This window comes from Pseudophryne corroboree, chromosome 2 (genome assembly GCF_028390025.1).
Source record: "Pseudophryne corroboree isolate aPseCor3 chromosome 2, aPseCor3.hap2, whole genome shotgun sequence".
Taxonomy (NCBI): Eukaryota; Metazoa; Chordata; class Amphibia; order Anura; family Myobatrachidae; genus Pseudophryne; species Pseudophryne corroboree.
The window spans coordinates 1,032,323,373-1,032,337,072 of record NC_086445.1 but is presented as its reverse complement, the minus strand read 5'-3'; positions in this window follow the sequence as shown (position 1 = coordinate 1,032,337,072).

Sequence of the window (13,700 nt, the reverse complement as noted above, 5' to 3'; positions counted from 1 at the left end):
TCTCGGTGGGCTCCCATTGATGGTGAAATAGTCGCCATCACCATGAGGCCATCAATGGTTCCTAATCATTGATGGCCAACCCTAAATCGTTTCCCTACCTAACCACTGCAAATATTGGTTATTGTTATTTTCATTGATGTTTATGGCTGACGTTTCAATTGAACGTTGCTCAGTAAAACCTAAGCTCGTACTGTACGTGTCACTGAACAAGAGGCTGAAACAAACCTAAAACGGGGGGGATAATCACCCTTTTGAGGGGACAGTAGAAGTATCTAGATGATTTTTGTATTTCTTTTCACCTCTGTAACCCCCATTGCCTTGCTGAGGCCTTGGTGTATGCCGCACTTGCAGTACCGCCAGATTTGCAGATTTTTGTTGGCAGTCCCGTACTGCTGCTTGCAAAAATCTGAGTCCGGGGTGACATTGGGCCACGACAGGGCAAGTTGAGGTGCCATGCAACATCAATTCACCCCCTTCACAGCTAATTGTAAAAACCCCATAATGTGGCAAGCTCCAGTAACACGCTACACCAAGGCACACTACACAGAGGAGCACAGTTTGCATAGTGGTGAGCATTACTGCCTCAGTGTTCTGAAATCATGAGTGTAATTCCTTACCTTCTGTTTGGAGTTTGTAAGTACTCTCCATGTGTGTGTAGGTTTCCACCGGGTGCTACGGTTTCCTCCCACACTTCAAAAACATACTGGGAAGTTAAATGGCCTGACAAAAATCAACCCTATCGTGTATGTGTGTTATAGGGGGTATATAGAGTGTAAGCTCACTGGGGCAGGGACTGATGTCAGTAACTGAAATTCTCTTTGCAAAAGCGCTACGGAATATGTGTGAGCTATATAAATACTGCTAAAAGTAAGGTGCGGGTTGCACGGACTGGGGAGAGGTGACGTGGGTAATTGCAGATGGTTATTGCGCAAGATAAATTTCCTCTGACTGCCCCCAGCACAGGTCAGGTGAAACCAGAGAAAAGCTAAATGCCTGGCAGGTTTTCCTGCACTCTCCCTCGTGAACTTTGATAAAAGGATAAATGAAGTAAATTAAACTTGCATCCGCTGGCATTTAAACATCCGCCTGGAAACACATTAAAGTCCAATTGCTTAAATGCTGCAAACAAAATAATCTGTGGCAGAGCCGAGTGTGACAGCCACGTATTTGGCTAATTCGGCTGAAGAACCTCGGCTGACCTATCACTCCTGAGGATTCAGCCAGCGAGCGCTCCCAGTTATTTTCCCTTAGCCCTTATTTCTTATAGAAGCTGGGACATCTCTCAAAATAAAGTGTATAAAGGCTAATTTGTTGGTATGACCTCCTCACCCCTTACCTACCATTTCCTACCTGTGTGGACTCCAGCCCAGGTACCCTCTTTCCCTGTTCCATTGGAATGCATTGTGAAATTGGATGGTGGACCTATATCTAGGTGGGCCTGGCCCAGCCTCACCACACGGAAACCAGCTACCGTCCTTCTCAGCTCTAACGCTTACTGCCGGATGACTTATTAAACAAATAAGTCAACATTCTAGATTATTGGCCCTTTTTTTTTTAGATAGAAGATGTCCTAGATGAAACATGAAGGTTATGGACCCCTGCAACTGTTTAGTGTGGTGCCCAGGGGCGGAACTGTGGGAGGCAGTGGAGTCGGCTGCCGCCGGGCTCCTGGCCACAAGGGGGCGCATCTCCTCCACTGTCTCCCGCAGCCTGAGGACTGCGCTGCTATTGCAGATGGAGGAGCTGTGTCAATGACACGGAAGCTGCCTCCTGTAGAGAGAGATGGCACTGGCTGCAGCTAGGGGGAGCTCCAGAGCACAGCTCCTCCCGGGCCCTTAGTAAGCCAGCCGAGGGAAGCTCAGAACTCTCTGCTCCTCCATGCTCTGGATGACAGCCAAAGGTAGGCACTGTGTGGGGGGTGGGGGAGAGGTGTATTTGGGGGGAAGTACTGTGTTTTGTGTGTGCTTGTTTTTAAGTGAGGTGTGTGTGTTTTTAAGGAAAGTTGTACATTCAAGTAAAAGAGGCATGTGTGTGTGTGATGTGTGTGAGAGTGGCATGTGTGTGAGAGGCATGTATGTGTATGTAAGTGGGAGGCATGTGTATGTAAGTGAGAGGCGTGTGTGTGTGTGAGAGGCATGTGTATGTAAGTGGGAGGCATGTGTATGTAAGTGAGAGGCATGTGTGTGTGTGTGTGAGAGGCATGTGTATGTAAGGGGCCCTACACACTCGGCGATGCGCCGCCGAGGTGCCCGACGGCCGACGAGCGACCCAGCGGCGTGGGGGCAGTGACGGGGGGAGTGAAGTTTCTTCACTCCCCCCGTCACCCGGCTCCGTAGACTTGCAGGCAAATATGGACGATCTCGTCCATATTGGCCGGCATGCACAGCCGACATGGCCCCAGCGATGAACGAGCGCGGGGTCGCGCATCGTTCATCGCTGGGGACTCCACACTGCACGATATGAACGATATCTCGTTCATTAATGAACAAGATCGTTCATATCGTGCAGTGAAATCGCTATGTGTGTAGGGCCTATAAGTGAGAGGCATGTGTATGTAAGTGAGAGGCATGTGTATGTGAGAGGCATGTGTATGTGAGAGGTGTGTGTAAGTGAGAGGCACGTGTGTGAGAGGTGTGTGTAAGTGAGAGGTGTATGTAAGTGAGAGGCGTGTGTGTTTAAGTGAGACGTGTGTTTAAGTGAATGAGGCGTTTGTCTTTTTTTTAATATATATCTAGTGTTCACGCTAGGTGTCTGCCCCTTTTTTAGACAGCTGAATCCCGCCCTGCCCGTTTTTGTGCGCCCTGCCGCCCCGCCGTTTGCTGCCTGCCGGACCCCGCCACGTCGCCGGATCCAGCCGTGCGCCGCCGGACCCGGTACGTACATGAGAGTCCCCCTGGGCTAAATTAACCTTGTAAGTATTTTGCAGCTGTAAACATTAATCTCAGTGCTTTCTACCTGGTGCAGTGTGCCTCAGTGCTCTCTACCTGGTGCAGTGTGCCTCAGTGCTCTACCTGGTGCAGTGTGCCTCAGTGCTCCCTAACTGGTGCAGTGTGCCATTAGTGCTCCCTACCTGGTGCAGTGTGCCATTAGTGCTCCCTACCTGGTGCAGTGTGCCTGAGTGCTCCCTACCTGGTGCAGTGTGCCTGAGTGCTCCCTACCTGGTGCAGTGTGCCTCAGTGCTCCCTACCTGGTGCAGTGTGCCTCAGTGCTCCCTACCTGGTGCAGTGTGCCTCAGTGCTCTCTACCTGGTGCAGTGTGCCTCAGTGCTCTCTACCTGGTGCAGTGTGCCTCAGTGCTCTCTACCTGGTGCAGTGTGCCTCAGTGCTCTCTACCTGGTGCAGTGTGCCTCAGTGCTCTCTACCTGGTGCAATGTGCCTCAGTGCTCCCTACCTGACGCAATGTGTATAATGTGCTCTATCTGGCGCAATGTGTATAATGTGCTCTATCTGGCGCAATGTGTATAATGTATAATGAATGAGGCGTTTGTCTTTTTTTTAATATATATCTAGTGTTCACGCTAGGTGTCTGCCCCTTTTTTAGACAGCTGAATCCCGCCCTGCCCGTTTTTGTGCGCCCTGCCGCACCGCCGTTTGCTGCCTGCCGGACCCCGCCACGTCGCCGGATCCAGCCGTGCGCCGCCGGACCCGGTACGTACATGAGAGTCCCCCTGGGCTAAATTAACCTTGTAAGTATTTTGCAGCTGTAAACATTAATCTCAGTGCTTTCTACCTGGTGCAGTGTGCCTCAGTGCTCTCTACCTGGTGCAGTGTGCCTCAGTGCTCTACCTGGTGCAGTGTGCCTCAGTGCTCCCTAACTGGTGCAGTGTGCCATTAGTGCTCCCTACCTGGTGCAGTGTGCCATTAGTGCTCCCTACCTGGTGCAGTGTGCCTGAGTGCTCCCTACCTGGTGCAGTGTGCCTGAGTGCTCCCTACCTGGTGCAGTGTGCCTCAGTGCTCCCTACCTGGTGCAGTGTGCCTCAGTGCTCCCTACCTGGTGCAGTGTGCCTCAGTGCTCTCTACCTGGTGCAGTGTGCCTCAGTGCTCTCTACCTGGTGCAGTGTGCCTCAGTGCTCTCTACCTGGTGCAGTGTGCCTCAGTGCTCTCTACCTGGTGCAGTGTGCCTCAGTGCTCTCTACCTGGTGCAGTGTGCCTCAGTGCTCTCTACCTGGTGCAGTGTGCCTCAGTGCTCTCTACCTGGTGCAGTGTGCCTCAGTGCTCTCTACCTGGTGCAATGTGCCTCAGTGCTCCCTACCTGACGCAATGTGTATAATGTGCTCTATCTGGCGCAATGTGTATAATGTGCTCTATCTGGCGCAATGTGTATAATGTGCTCTATCTGGCGCAGTGTGTATAATGTGCTCTATCTGGCGCAATATGTATAACGTGCTCTAGCCTCTACCTGGCGCAGTGTGTATAGGAGGTTCTAACTGGTGCAATGTGTATTAGGGGCACTACCGTGTGGTGTAATGTGAATTGACACTATTATGTGGCCACGCCCCTTCCCCACGAAACAACGCCCCTAGATTTTTGCTGCGCACCTTCGGTGCGCACTGTCCATGTTTTACCCATTGGAATGGGAGCACCAAGCATTATAGTATGTACCTAAGTTTGCCCATTTAACTTAAAAATTTACCCTCACGAATGAAAAATGTGCCCTCCCCGTGATCAGCACCCTGCCCTAAAAAAAAAATACTACAGTGAACACTAATTATATTGGCACACCGCTGCGCCAAAGCATCTCCATGGAGACCTGGTGGGTGAGGGAGCACTGTAGGTGTACTATAATGGTATGCTGGTGTCTGTTTTATTGTAATGACTGACTTGGAATGCGTCCACTTTCTATGTGTATCTATATTACTATTGGGAAAGGTACCTGAGCACCCTTCTACTGTTCACCCTGGGTGCGGGATAGCTACATATGGTATGTGTGTGTATGTGTAGGGGGGCACCAAAATGTATCATGCCTCCGGGCGACTGGGACGAACTTACGCCACTGGTGGTGCCACGTATACTCCAGCTGGACAACGCCTGCAGTCCGTTTCCTATCTTCCTCCCTGGTCTTCCAGGAACCCTTCTGAGCATCTAACAAAATATTCCATCTATCTGAGAGGTTGATGGTAGCCACCAATCAGGCGGTAATTACAATACTGTGATCTACTGTCACTACATGGTCATTAAGAAGATCCTGCTAGTACACCAAGACCAGCGCCCACAGGTGTAAATGAAACTGCCCATGTAAAACGGCTGCAAGTAAAACCCATCGGAGGGTGATGACAATTCATAGCAAATCCTATCATCGCTCATTATTTCATTATCAGAGGGTACGGCAGAGTGGCCCACCAAATATGTTGGCAGTGCCCGGAGAGTGGGCTGGACCTAATGACGCGGCTAAAGGGTATCGTTGTGTTGTTGAGTGTAGTTGTGTCGTTGAGTGTAGCTGTGTCGACTAATTTTAAATTGCACAGTAATCATACATGTAAAACTATTAATGCACACTCAGAGGGTAAAATAAATATGTATAAATAGAGACTGGACAAATAGAATCTCTGACAGCTACCTGCGACCAACGGTGGAACTATAGCCACAGTCGGCGCTGCGATTGCCGGCGCTGTCCGTAAGGCTATCTCCATATCGCTGATTTTTACGTCGGTGCAAATTAGTTTAGCAGGCAGTATACAGTACAGTAGGTGCTACATTCCTGACAAACAAGGGCTAATTGGCTAACAGCATCCGCAGAACGGTTACTTATTAACAGTTACTTATATAATGCCAGCACTGGGCTTTACATCTGGGAACAAAACAGTAAATAAAAGACTGGGTAACAACAGACACAGAGGTCGGAGGGCCCTGCTCGAAAGCTTACCATTCAGCAACATACAGTATAAGCGCAGAGCTGCCTAGGCGATCACCGCTGTTACAGGGCGCTGTTGTGCGGGAGGTGATGGGACCCCCTGATATTCTTGCTTTATTCTGAATTTGGCTTCTGGCTGCAACTACTGCACTGTATTAGACAACAAGAGCCAAGTTTTTAAACAGTGCACATCACACCCAATGACACTAACCCACAGCAGAGACTCCGGATTTCAATGTGAGCCGTGTATAATTTTTACATTTATATAAAGGATTTATGAAATCCCCCGCTGGCAGGAAAGCAGACGCCCACTTCGCGAGCATATTTATTAAAGTTCTATGATAGAACTTAAGATATTTGACATTGTATTTTCCCTTGCTGGGTTGCTGAGTACAAGCTGTCTCTTGTTGTCAGCCAATTCATACTGAGACTCCTTGTATCGCCCTTTAATAAGCTTAAGTGAAAGCTACCGTATGTCTGTTATCAAAGTTACAATAATACAGCTTCAACAGAGGCTCATTTCTAAACGTGCAAAAATGGCGGAACGCTGTGCGGTCGCTTTTGTCATCTCACGCTCCTATGTGTGTGCATTTGTTTTTGTCAGAGGCCAGTTAGCCTACAGGACTGTTTTTGGATTGTGGTAGGAAACCGGAGCACCTGGGAGAAACCCGCGCACATACGATGAGACCATACAAACTCCACACAGATATGGCTTTGGTCAGGAGTCGAACGCAGCACTATGAGGCAGTAATGTTAATCACTACACCCACTGTACCTTTCAACATGCATACAAAAATATGTAACTTTTTGGGAACATATCCAGCTGGGGGGGGGGGGGGGGGATATCAAGGAAATAAGAATAGAAAAAGGAGATGGGTGGCAATAATGAGGATTAGGAATCAAAGGAAGACACAAATAAATGGAGGATTCTCCATCGATTGTAGCTACAGTATATACAGCCCAAGTAACAAAATGTTGAGTAAATGGTGGGGATTTACTCTTACGATGAGCTTCAGTAAATGTCAAACATGAGTAGACGTTGAAAAATACATGTGTAATGTGAGGCTATGTGATAAGTACTACCTAGCGCAGAATATACCCATAAAACCCATGGCTGAAGATCCAGGGGTGTAATGAATCTAGATGACTGTATTACTGAATCATATAAGTTATATTATACTGTATATATGATAAAACCCCACTTTCCATTTCAGAACTGGTATCTGGCTGCACCAATATGAAATATGTTGTGTTATTTCTCCTGAATCAATCTCCTTTTGTGAAGTGTCGACATTCTGCAGAGACTGGAAGGGTAGTGGGTGTAGGCTACTGAAGGAAAGGCTGGGTACACACTTTGTCAAGAAATCGGTTGATATATCTGCAAGATATATTGGATGTTCTGTAAGGCCGACCCAATATGTCTGTGCACACACCCATTAATTCACTACAGATATATTGCCCGTTCAATGTAAAGGGTGATATACTGTATCTATTATTGTGTTACCAGTTTAATGGTGCCCATACACTTGTGCGATGCCCCGGGACGCGACACCGCGGGGCATCGCACCGGCAGTTCAGATGCAATGAAATCACACCTGAACTGCCAAAGTGATTACCATGCGAACATGCGATAGATCACATGGTAATGACGTGATGGGCACGTCACCGCCGAGTAGGAGCGGCCTCAAGCTGCTCCCGGGAGTTTCTGAGTAGCTCTGGACTTACTCGGCCGCTGCGATCACTTCAGTCTTTTTGGTCCCGGAATTGACGTCAGACACCCGCCCTGCAAACGCTTGGACACGCCTGCGTTTTTCCAAACACTCCCAGAAAATGGTCAGTTGACACCCACAAACGCCCTCTTCCTGTCAATCTCCTTGCGATCGGCTATGCAAATGGATTCTTCGTTAAATCCATCGCCCATCACCAATCCTCTTTGTAGCCGTACAACGCGCCTGCGCATTGCGGTGCATACGCATGCACAGTTTTGTCGAGATTTAACCTAATCGCAGCGCTGCAAAAAGTTGCTAGCGAGCGATCAACTCGGAATGACCCCCAATTTTATTGAAAGCAAAATACGGCCATTACTATCTTTATTTTCAGTTTCTCAAAGTGAAAAGAAGGAGGACGCAGATGACGCTTCGATGTGAAGACCGAACAGGTTAATAAAACGCCATTACTTTTCCAAATGACGGAAAGCGTTTCCTCAGTAAAATCCCTGGCAGCTACTTTCCTGCATCCAGATATGTTTTGTAATTATGTACGGGGAAATGAATGGATGTGTGATGCATTGTAACACTCTGCCAGCACAACCAGCGAAACATCAGCCAATAACATGATTGATAGTGTGTAGTACTTTCCAATGTTGCTGTGGCAGATGGTGGGTTTAGGTAATTAGACACCAGGGGGTGTAAATGGCTGTGACATTACACAAAATCCCGAAATGGTGTGCTTCGTCGTTAGACTTCACGGGAGCACGTATACGGCGGGCGAACTACTCACGTGTCACTTTGTTTCATTTGGATCAAACATTGAAAAAAAAAGTAAATGTCTTATTTCACATTTTTAATAATTTTCCCTGTGGAATGTACAGTAGATGGATTGCCTGCTGCATGGTCACTCTAAGGGGGTCAATCCGAGTTGTTCGCTCGTTATTTCTTTCAGCTACGGAACGATTAGTCGCAAACTGCGCATGCGCAATGTGCGCAGCGCGCCTGCGCCAAGTAAATTAGTTCAAAAGTTTGGTATTTTACTCACGGCGTAACAAAGTTTTTTCATCGTTCTGCTGATCGTAGTGTGATTGACAGGAAGTGGGTGTTTCTGGGCGGAAACTGACCGTTTTCTGGGAGTGTGCGGAAAAACGCAGGCGTGTCAGGGAAAAGCGCGGGAGTGTCTGGAGAAACGGGGGAGTGGCTGGGCGAACGCTGGGTGTGTGTGTGATGTCAAACCAGGAACTAAACTGACTGAACTGATCGCTATTTGTGAGTAGGTCTCGAGCTACTCAGAAACTGCTAAGAAATTTCTATTCGCAATTCTGCTAATCTTTCGTTCGCAATTCGGCTAAGCTAAGATACACTCCCAGAGGGCGGCGGCTTAGCGTGTGCAATGCTGCTAAAAGCAGCTAGCGAGTGAACAACTCGGAATCACCCCCTAAGTCATTTCCAAGCATTGCTGTTTTCCCCGGGGAGGATGTAGCATGTATCTGACAGTGGCTGCAACTTGTGTAGCGAAGACAAAAATGAGAGTCCATGACTGGAGAGTCAGCAGATAATGGGGCTCATTCAGACCTGATCACTCGCTAGTTGTTTTTTGCAGCGCTGCGATCAGATAGTCGCCGCCCATAGGGGAGTGTATTTTTGCTTTGCAAGAGTGCGATCGCATGTGCAGCCGAGCGGTACAAAAACAGTTTGTGCAGTTTCTGAGTAGCTCAGAACTTACTCAGCCGCTGCGAACACTTCAGCCTGTCCGGTCCCGGAATTGACGTCAGACACCCGCCCTGCAAACGCTTGGACATGCCTGCGTTTTTCCAACCACTCCCAGAAAACGGTCAGTTTCCACCCACATTCGCCTTCTTCCTGTCAATCTCATGTGATCGGCTGTGTGAATGGATTCTTCATAAAATCCATCGCTCAGCAACGATCTGCTTTGCACCCGTACGACGCGCCTCTGCATTGCGGTGCATACGCATGCGCAGTTCGGACCTGATTGCAGCGCAACGAAAAAACCTAGCGTGCGATAGGGTCGGAATGACCCCCAACGAGAGTACGGGAATAAAGACATCAGTTTGCAGCAACATTAAAACAAAGTGGGAGATTTATCAACACTTGGGAGAGAAATAAAGTACCAACCAATCAGCTCATAGCTGACATTTTTTTAAACACAGCCTGCAACATGGCAGTTAAGAGCTGATTGGTTTGGTACTTTATCTCTCTCCAAGATTTGATAAACTTCAACTGTCATGCAAATCCTACCTCGCAAATGATTTTGGGGGGACAGTCTCAATTTGAGGGGACTATTCTGCTATTAGCACATTCATTGGGATGTATGTCTCTACCATACGTCCCAACATTGGTGGCAGTGGATTCGGGACCCCTCGCGAGCACATGAAAAGGGGGCGGGCCTCGTCAGAAAGGGGCGGGTCCTTAGCTGCCCCCAGGCTCTCACTGCACAGCACGGTATCTATTCCAGAGCTGCTCTGCGTGTGACAATGCTTTTCCCCAACTTTCACCCTCGTGGGACAATGCTGCCTGCAGGAGGGTCAGCAGGGCAATCCTAGAAAAACGGGAGTGTTCCGCTAAAAGCAGGACAGTTAGAAGTAGGTAGGCCAATCCCAGGATCAAAATCGTCAGGATCCCAGGATTTAGGCCCAAAAAACGTCCGGGATTCAATCCCGGGATTGGAAACTCCAATCCCGGGGATTTAGGGATCAGCGTTGAGCGTCCTCAGACGCTGCCCGGCTTCCCCTTCCTGGCTCCCCAGCGCAGCGTGACGTGCAGTGAGAGGTCACGCTGTGCCGTCACACGCCGCTGACCGCCGCCGGGAGAGAGAAGCTGATGTTTCCCGCCCCCGGTGTATGGTGAGTTATGTGTGCGGGGTGGGGCGAGGGGGGCGTCCACACAGGGAAAAGGATCCCAGGATTGACCAATTTTCAATACCGATACCCGGGATTGAAAAAATGGCCAGGGATTGGCCTCCCTAGTTGGAAGGAATGGAATGGTCTACGCTCACCACTATGCATAGTGCACTCAAAGATGGGTTTATGGAAGGTGAAGGAGGTGGGTCCACCTGCTGCTCCAGAGTACATGGGTGAAGCATGACCATGTCCCCAATTAGGAGCTTTAAATGTTGGAAATTATGTGCAAGCCCTAAACCGAATGGTGTCTATGGGGGTCATTCCGAGTTGATCGCTCGCTAGCAGTTTTTTGCAGTCGTGCAAACGCTATGCCGCCGCCCTCTGGGAATGTATCTTAGCTTAGCAGAAGTGCAAATGAAAGGATCGCAGAGCGGCTACAAAAAAAAATTGTGCAGTTTGAGAGTAGCTCCAGACCTACTCAGCGCTTGCGATCACTTCAGACCATTGAGTTCCGGATTTGACGTCACAAACACGCCCTGCGTTCGGTCAGCCACGCCTGCGTTTTTAGGAACACTCCCTGAAAACGGTCAGTTTACACCCAGAAACGCCCACTTCATGTCAATCACTCTGCGGCGGCCATTGCGACTGAAAAGCATCACTAGACCTTGTGTAAAAATACATCGGCCGTTGTGAAAGTACATCACGCGTGCACGCTGCGCCGCATACACATGCGCAGAAGTGCCGGTTTTTCACTTAATCGCTGTGCTGCGAACATTTTTCACTAGCGATCAACTCGGAATGACCCCCCAGTGTTCTAAGCCTTGCAGAGAGATAAAGTGGAGAGAGATAAAGTATCAGCCACTCAGCTCCTGTCATTTTCAAACACAGCCTGTAACAGTGACAGTTAGGAGCTGATTGGCTGGTACTTTATCTCTCTCCAATACATAGACCTCTTATTCCCTATCACATTGATTTGACACACACACGCTTGGGTTTTTTAGTTTTTGTTTATGTCAGTAGCCAAATAACCTACCCGTACTGTGTTGTTTTTTTCCTGTGATCCTCAAGCACAGACAGCGAATGGCAATTGTGGAACCATAATTTGGAACCGGGGTCTGTTGGCCGCTGTGATCATGTGTGCGATCCTCACTTGAAACATATCTACAGTACAAGTTCAATTTAGGGAATGGACGTTACAAGTAACATTGGGGGTCATTCCGAGTTGATCGCTCGCTGACGTTTCTCGCAGCATAGCGACCAGACTAAAAATCGGCTGTTCTGCGCATGCGTCTGGGCCGCAGGGCGCACGCGCCAAGTAATTTCACACAAAACTAGCAAGTTTACACAGGGGCGAGCAACGCTTTTCAGTCGCTCTGCTGATCAGTGAATGATTGACAGTAAGTGGGTGTTTCTGGGCGGAAACTGACCATTTTCCGGGAGTGTGCTAAAAAACGCAGGCGTGTCAGGCTAAAACGCAGGAGTGGCTGGAGAAACGGGGGGAGTGGCTGGCCGAACGCAGGGCGTGTTTGTGATGTTAAACCAGAAACTAAACAGTCTGCAGTGATCGCAATCTAGGAGTAGGTCTGGAGCTACTCAGAAACTGCAGGAAAAGATTTTCGAGCAATTCTGCTAACCTTTCGTTCGCACTTCTGCAAAGCTAAGATACACTCCCAGTCACTAAGAGCCAGTGACATCACTGAGAGTGCAGCCTATCCAGTCACTAGGAGCCAGTGACATCACTGAGAATACAGCCTATCCAGCAGGGCCGTAACTACGTGTGTGCCAAGTGGGCTTGGCACACAGCGCAGTTGCCCTGAGGGCGCATGGCCAGCGGCATGTAATGAGTTAAATTGACTCATTACATGCCGCCCCTGCTGTGTGCGCCGTGCGCCGCGCTGTGGAGGGATAAGAGACCAGCGCCGGGCAGCGGAGAAGGAGGAGGAGGGAGGGGGAGCAGGGAGCCGCAGCAGCGTTATTTCATTGGTAGTAAGCGCCGCTGCAGCATCCCCTTCTCCTTCTGTATTGGCTGCCCGGCGCTGCTGTGGATGCTGGGATGCGGTTCCTCCATCCCAGCATCCACAGCAGCGCCGGGCAGCCAATACGGAAGGAGAGGGTGATGCTGCAGCGGCGCTTACTACCAATGACATAGCGCTGCTGCGGCTCCCTGCTCTCCCTCCCTCCTCCTCCTTCTCACCTCACTGCCTGCACCGAGGGAGCTGCACGAGGAGCCTGACTGCCAGCAGGGAGATGGTAAGTATGTATGTCTCTCTCTCTCTCTCTCTCTCTCTCTCTCTCTCTCTCTCTCAGGGGGACACCGTCTGCCGCAATGTGTAAAAAGGGGGCCTGGCTGCCGCAATGTGTAAAAAGGGGGCCTGGCTGCCGCAATGTGTAAAAAGGGGGACTGGCTGCCGCAATGTGTAAAAAGGGGGACTGGCTGCCGCAATGTGTAAAGAGGGGGCCTGGCTGCCGCAATGTGTAAAAAGGGGGACTGCCTGCCGCATGTGTAAAAAGGGGGCCTGGCTGCCGCAATGTGTAAAAAGGGGGACTGGCTGCCGCAATGTGTAAAAAGGGGGACTGGCTGCCGCAATGTTTTAAAAAGGGGGACTGGCTGTCGCAATGTGTAAAAAGGGGGACTGTCTGCTGTAATGTGTAAAAAGGGGGACGCTGTCTGCTGTAATGTATAAAAGGGGCTCTACCTGGTGTAGTGGCGCTACTGTGCAGCGTAATTTGAATAATGTAGACTACTGTGCACCGTAGTATGAATTGCTATTATTTTGTGGCCACGCTCCTTCCCCGTGAAGCCACGCCCCTATCTTCCATGGGGGGGGGGGGGGGGGGGGGGGGGCGCCACTGTCGTTTCTTGCACACAGCGCTAAAATGCCTAGTTACGGCACTACTATCCAGTCACTAGGAGCCAGTGACGTCACTGAGTATGCAGCCTATCCAGTCTCTAGGAGCCGGTGACATCACTGAAAGTGCAGCCTATCCAGCCACTAGTAGCCAGTGACATCACTGAGAGTGCAGCCTATACAGTCACTAGGAACCAGTGACATCACTGAGAGTGCAGCCTATCCAGTCACTAGGAACCAGTGACATCACTGAGAGTACAGCCTATCCAGTCACTAGGAGCCAGTGACATCACTGAGAGTGCAGCCTATCCAGTCACTAGGAGCCAGTGATACAGTATCACTGAGAGTGCAGCCTATCCAGTCACTAGGAACCAGTGACATACCTCAGAATGCAGCCTATCCAGTTACTAGGATACAGTGACATCACTGAG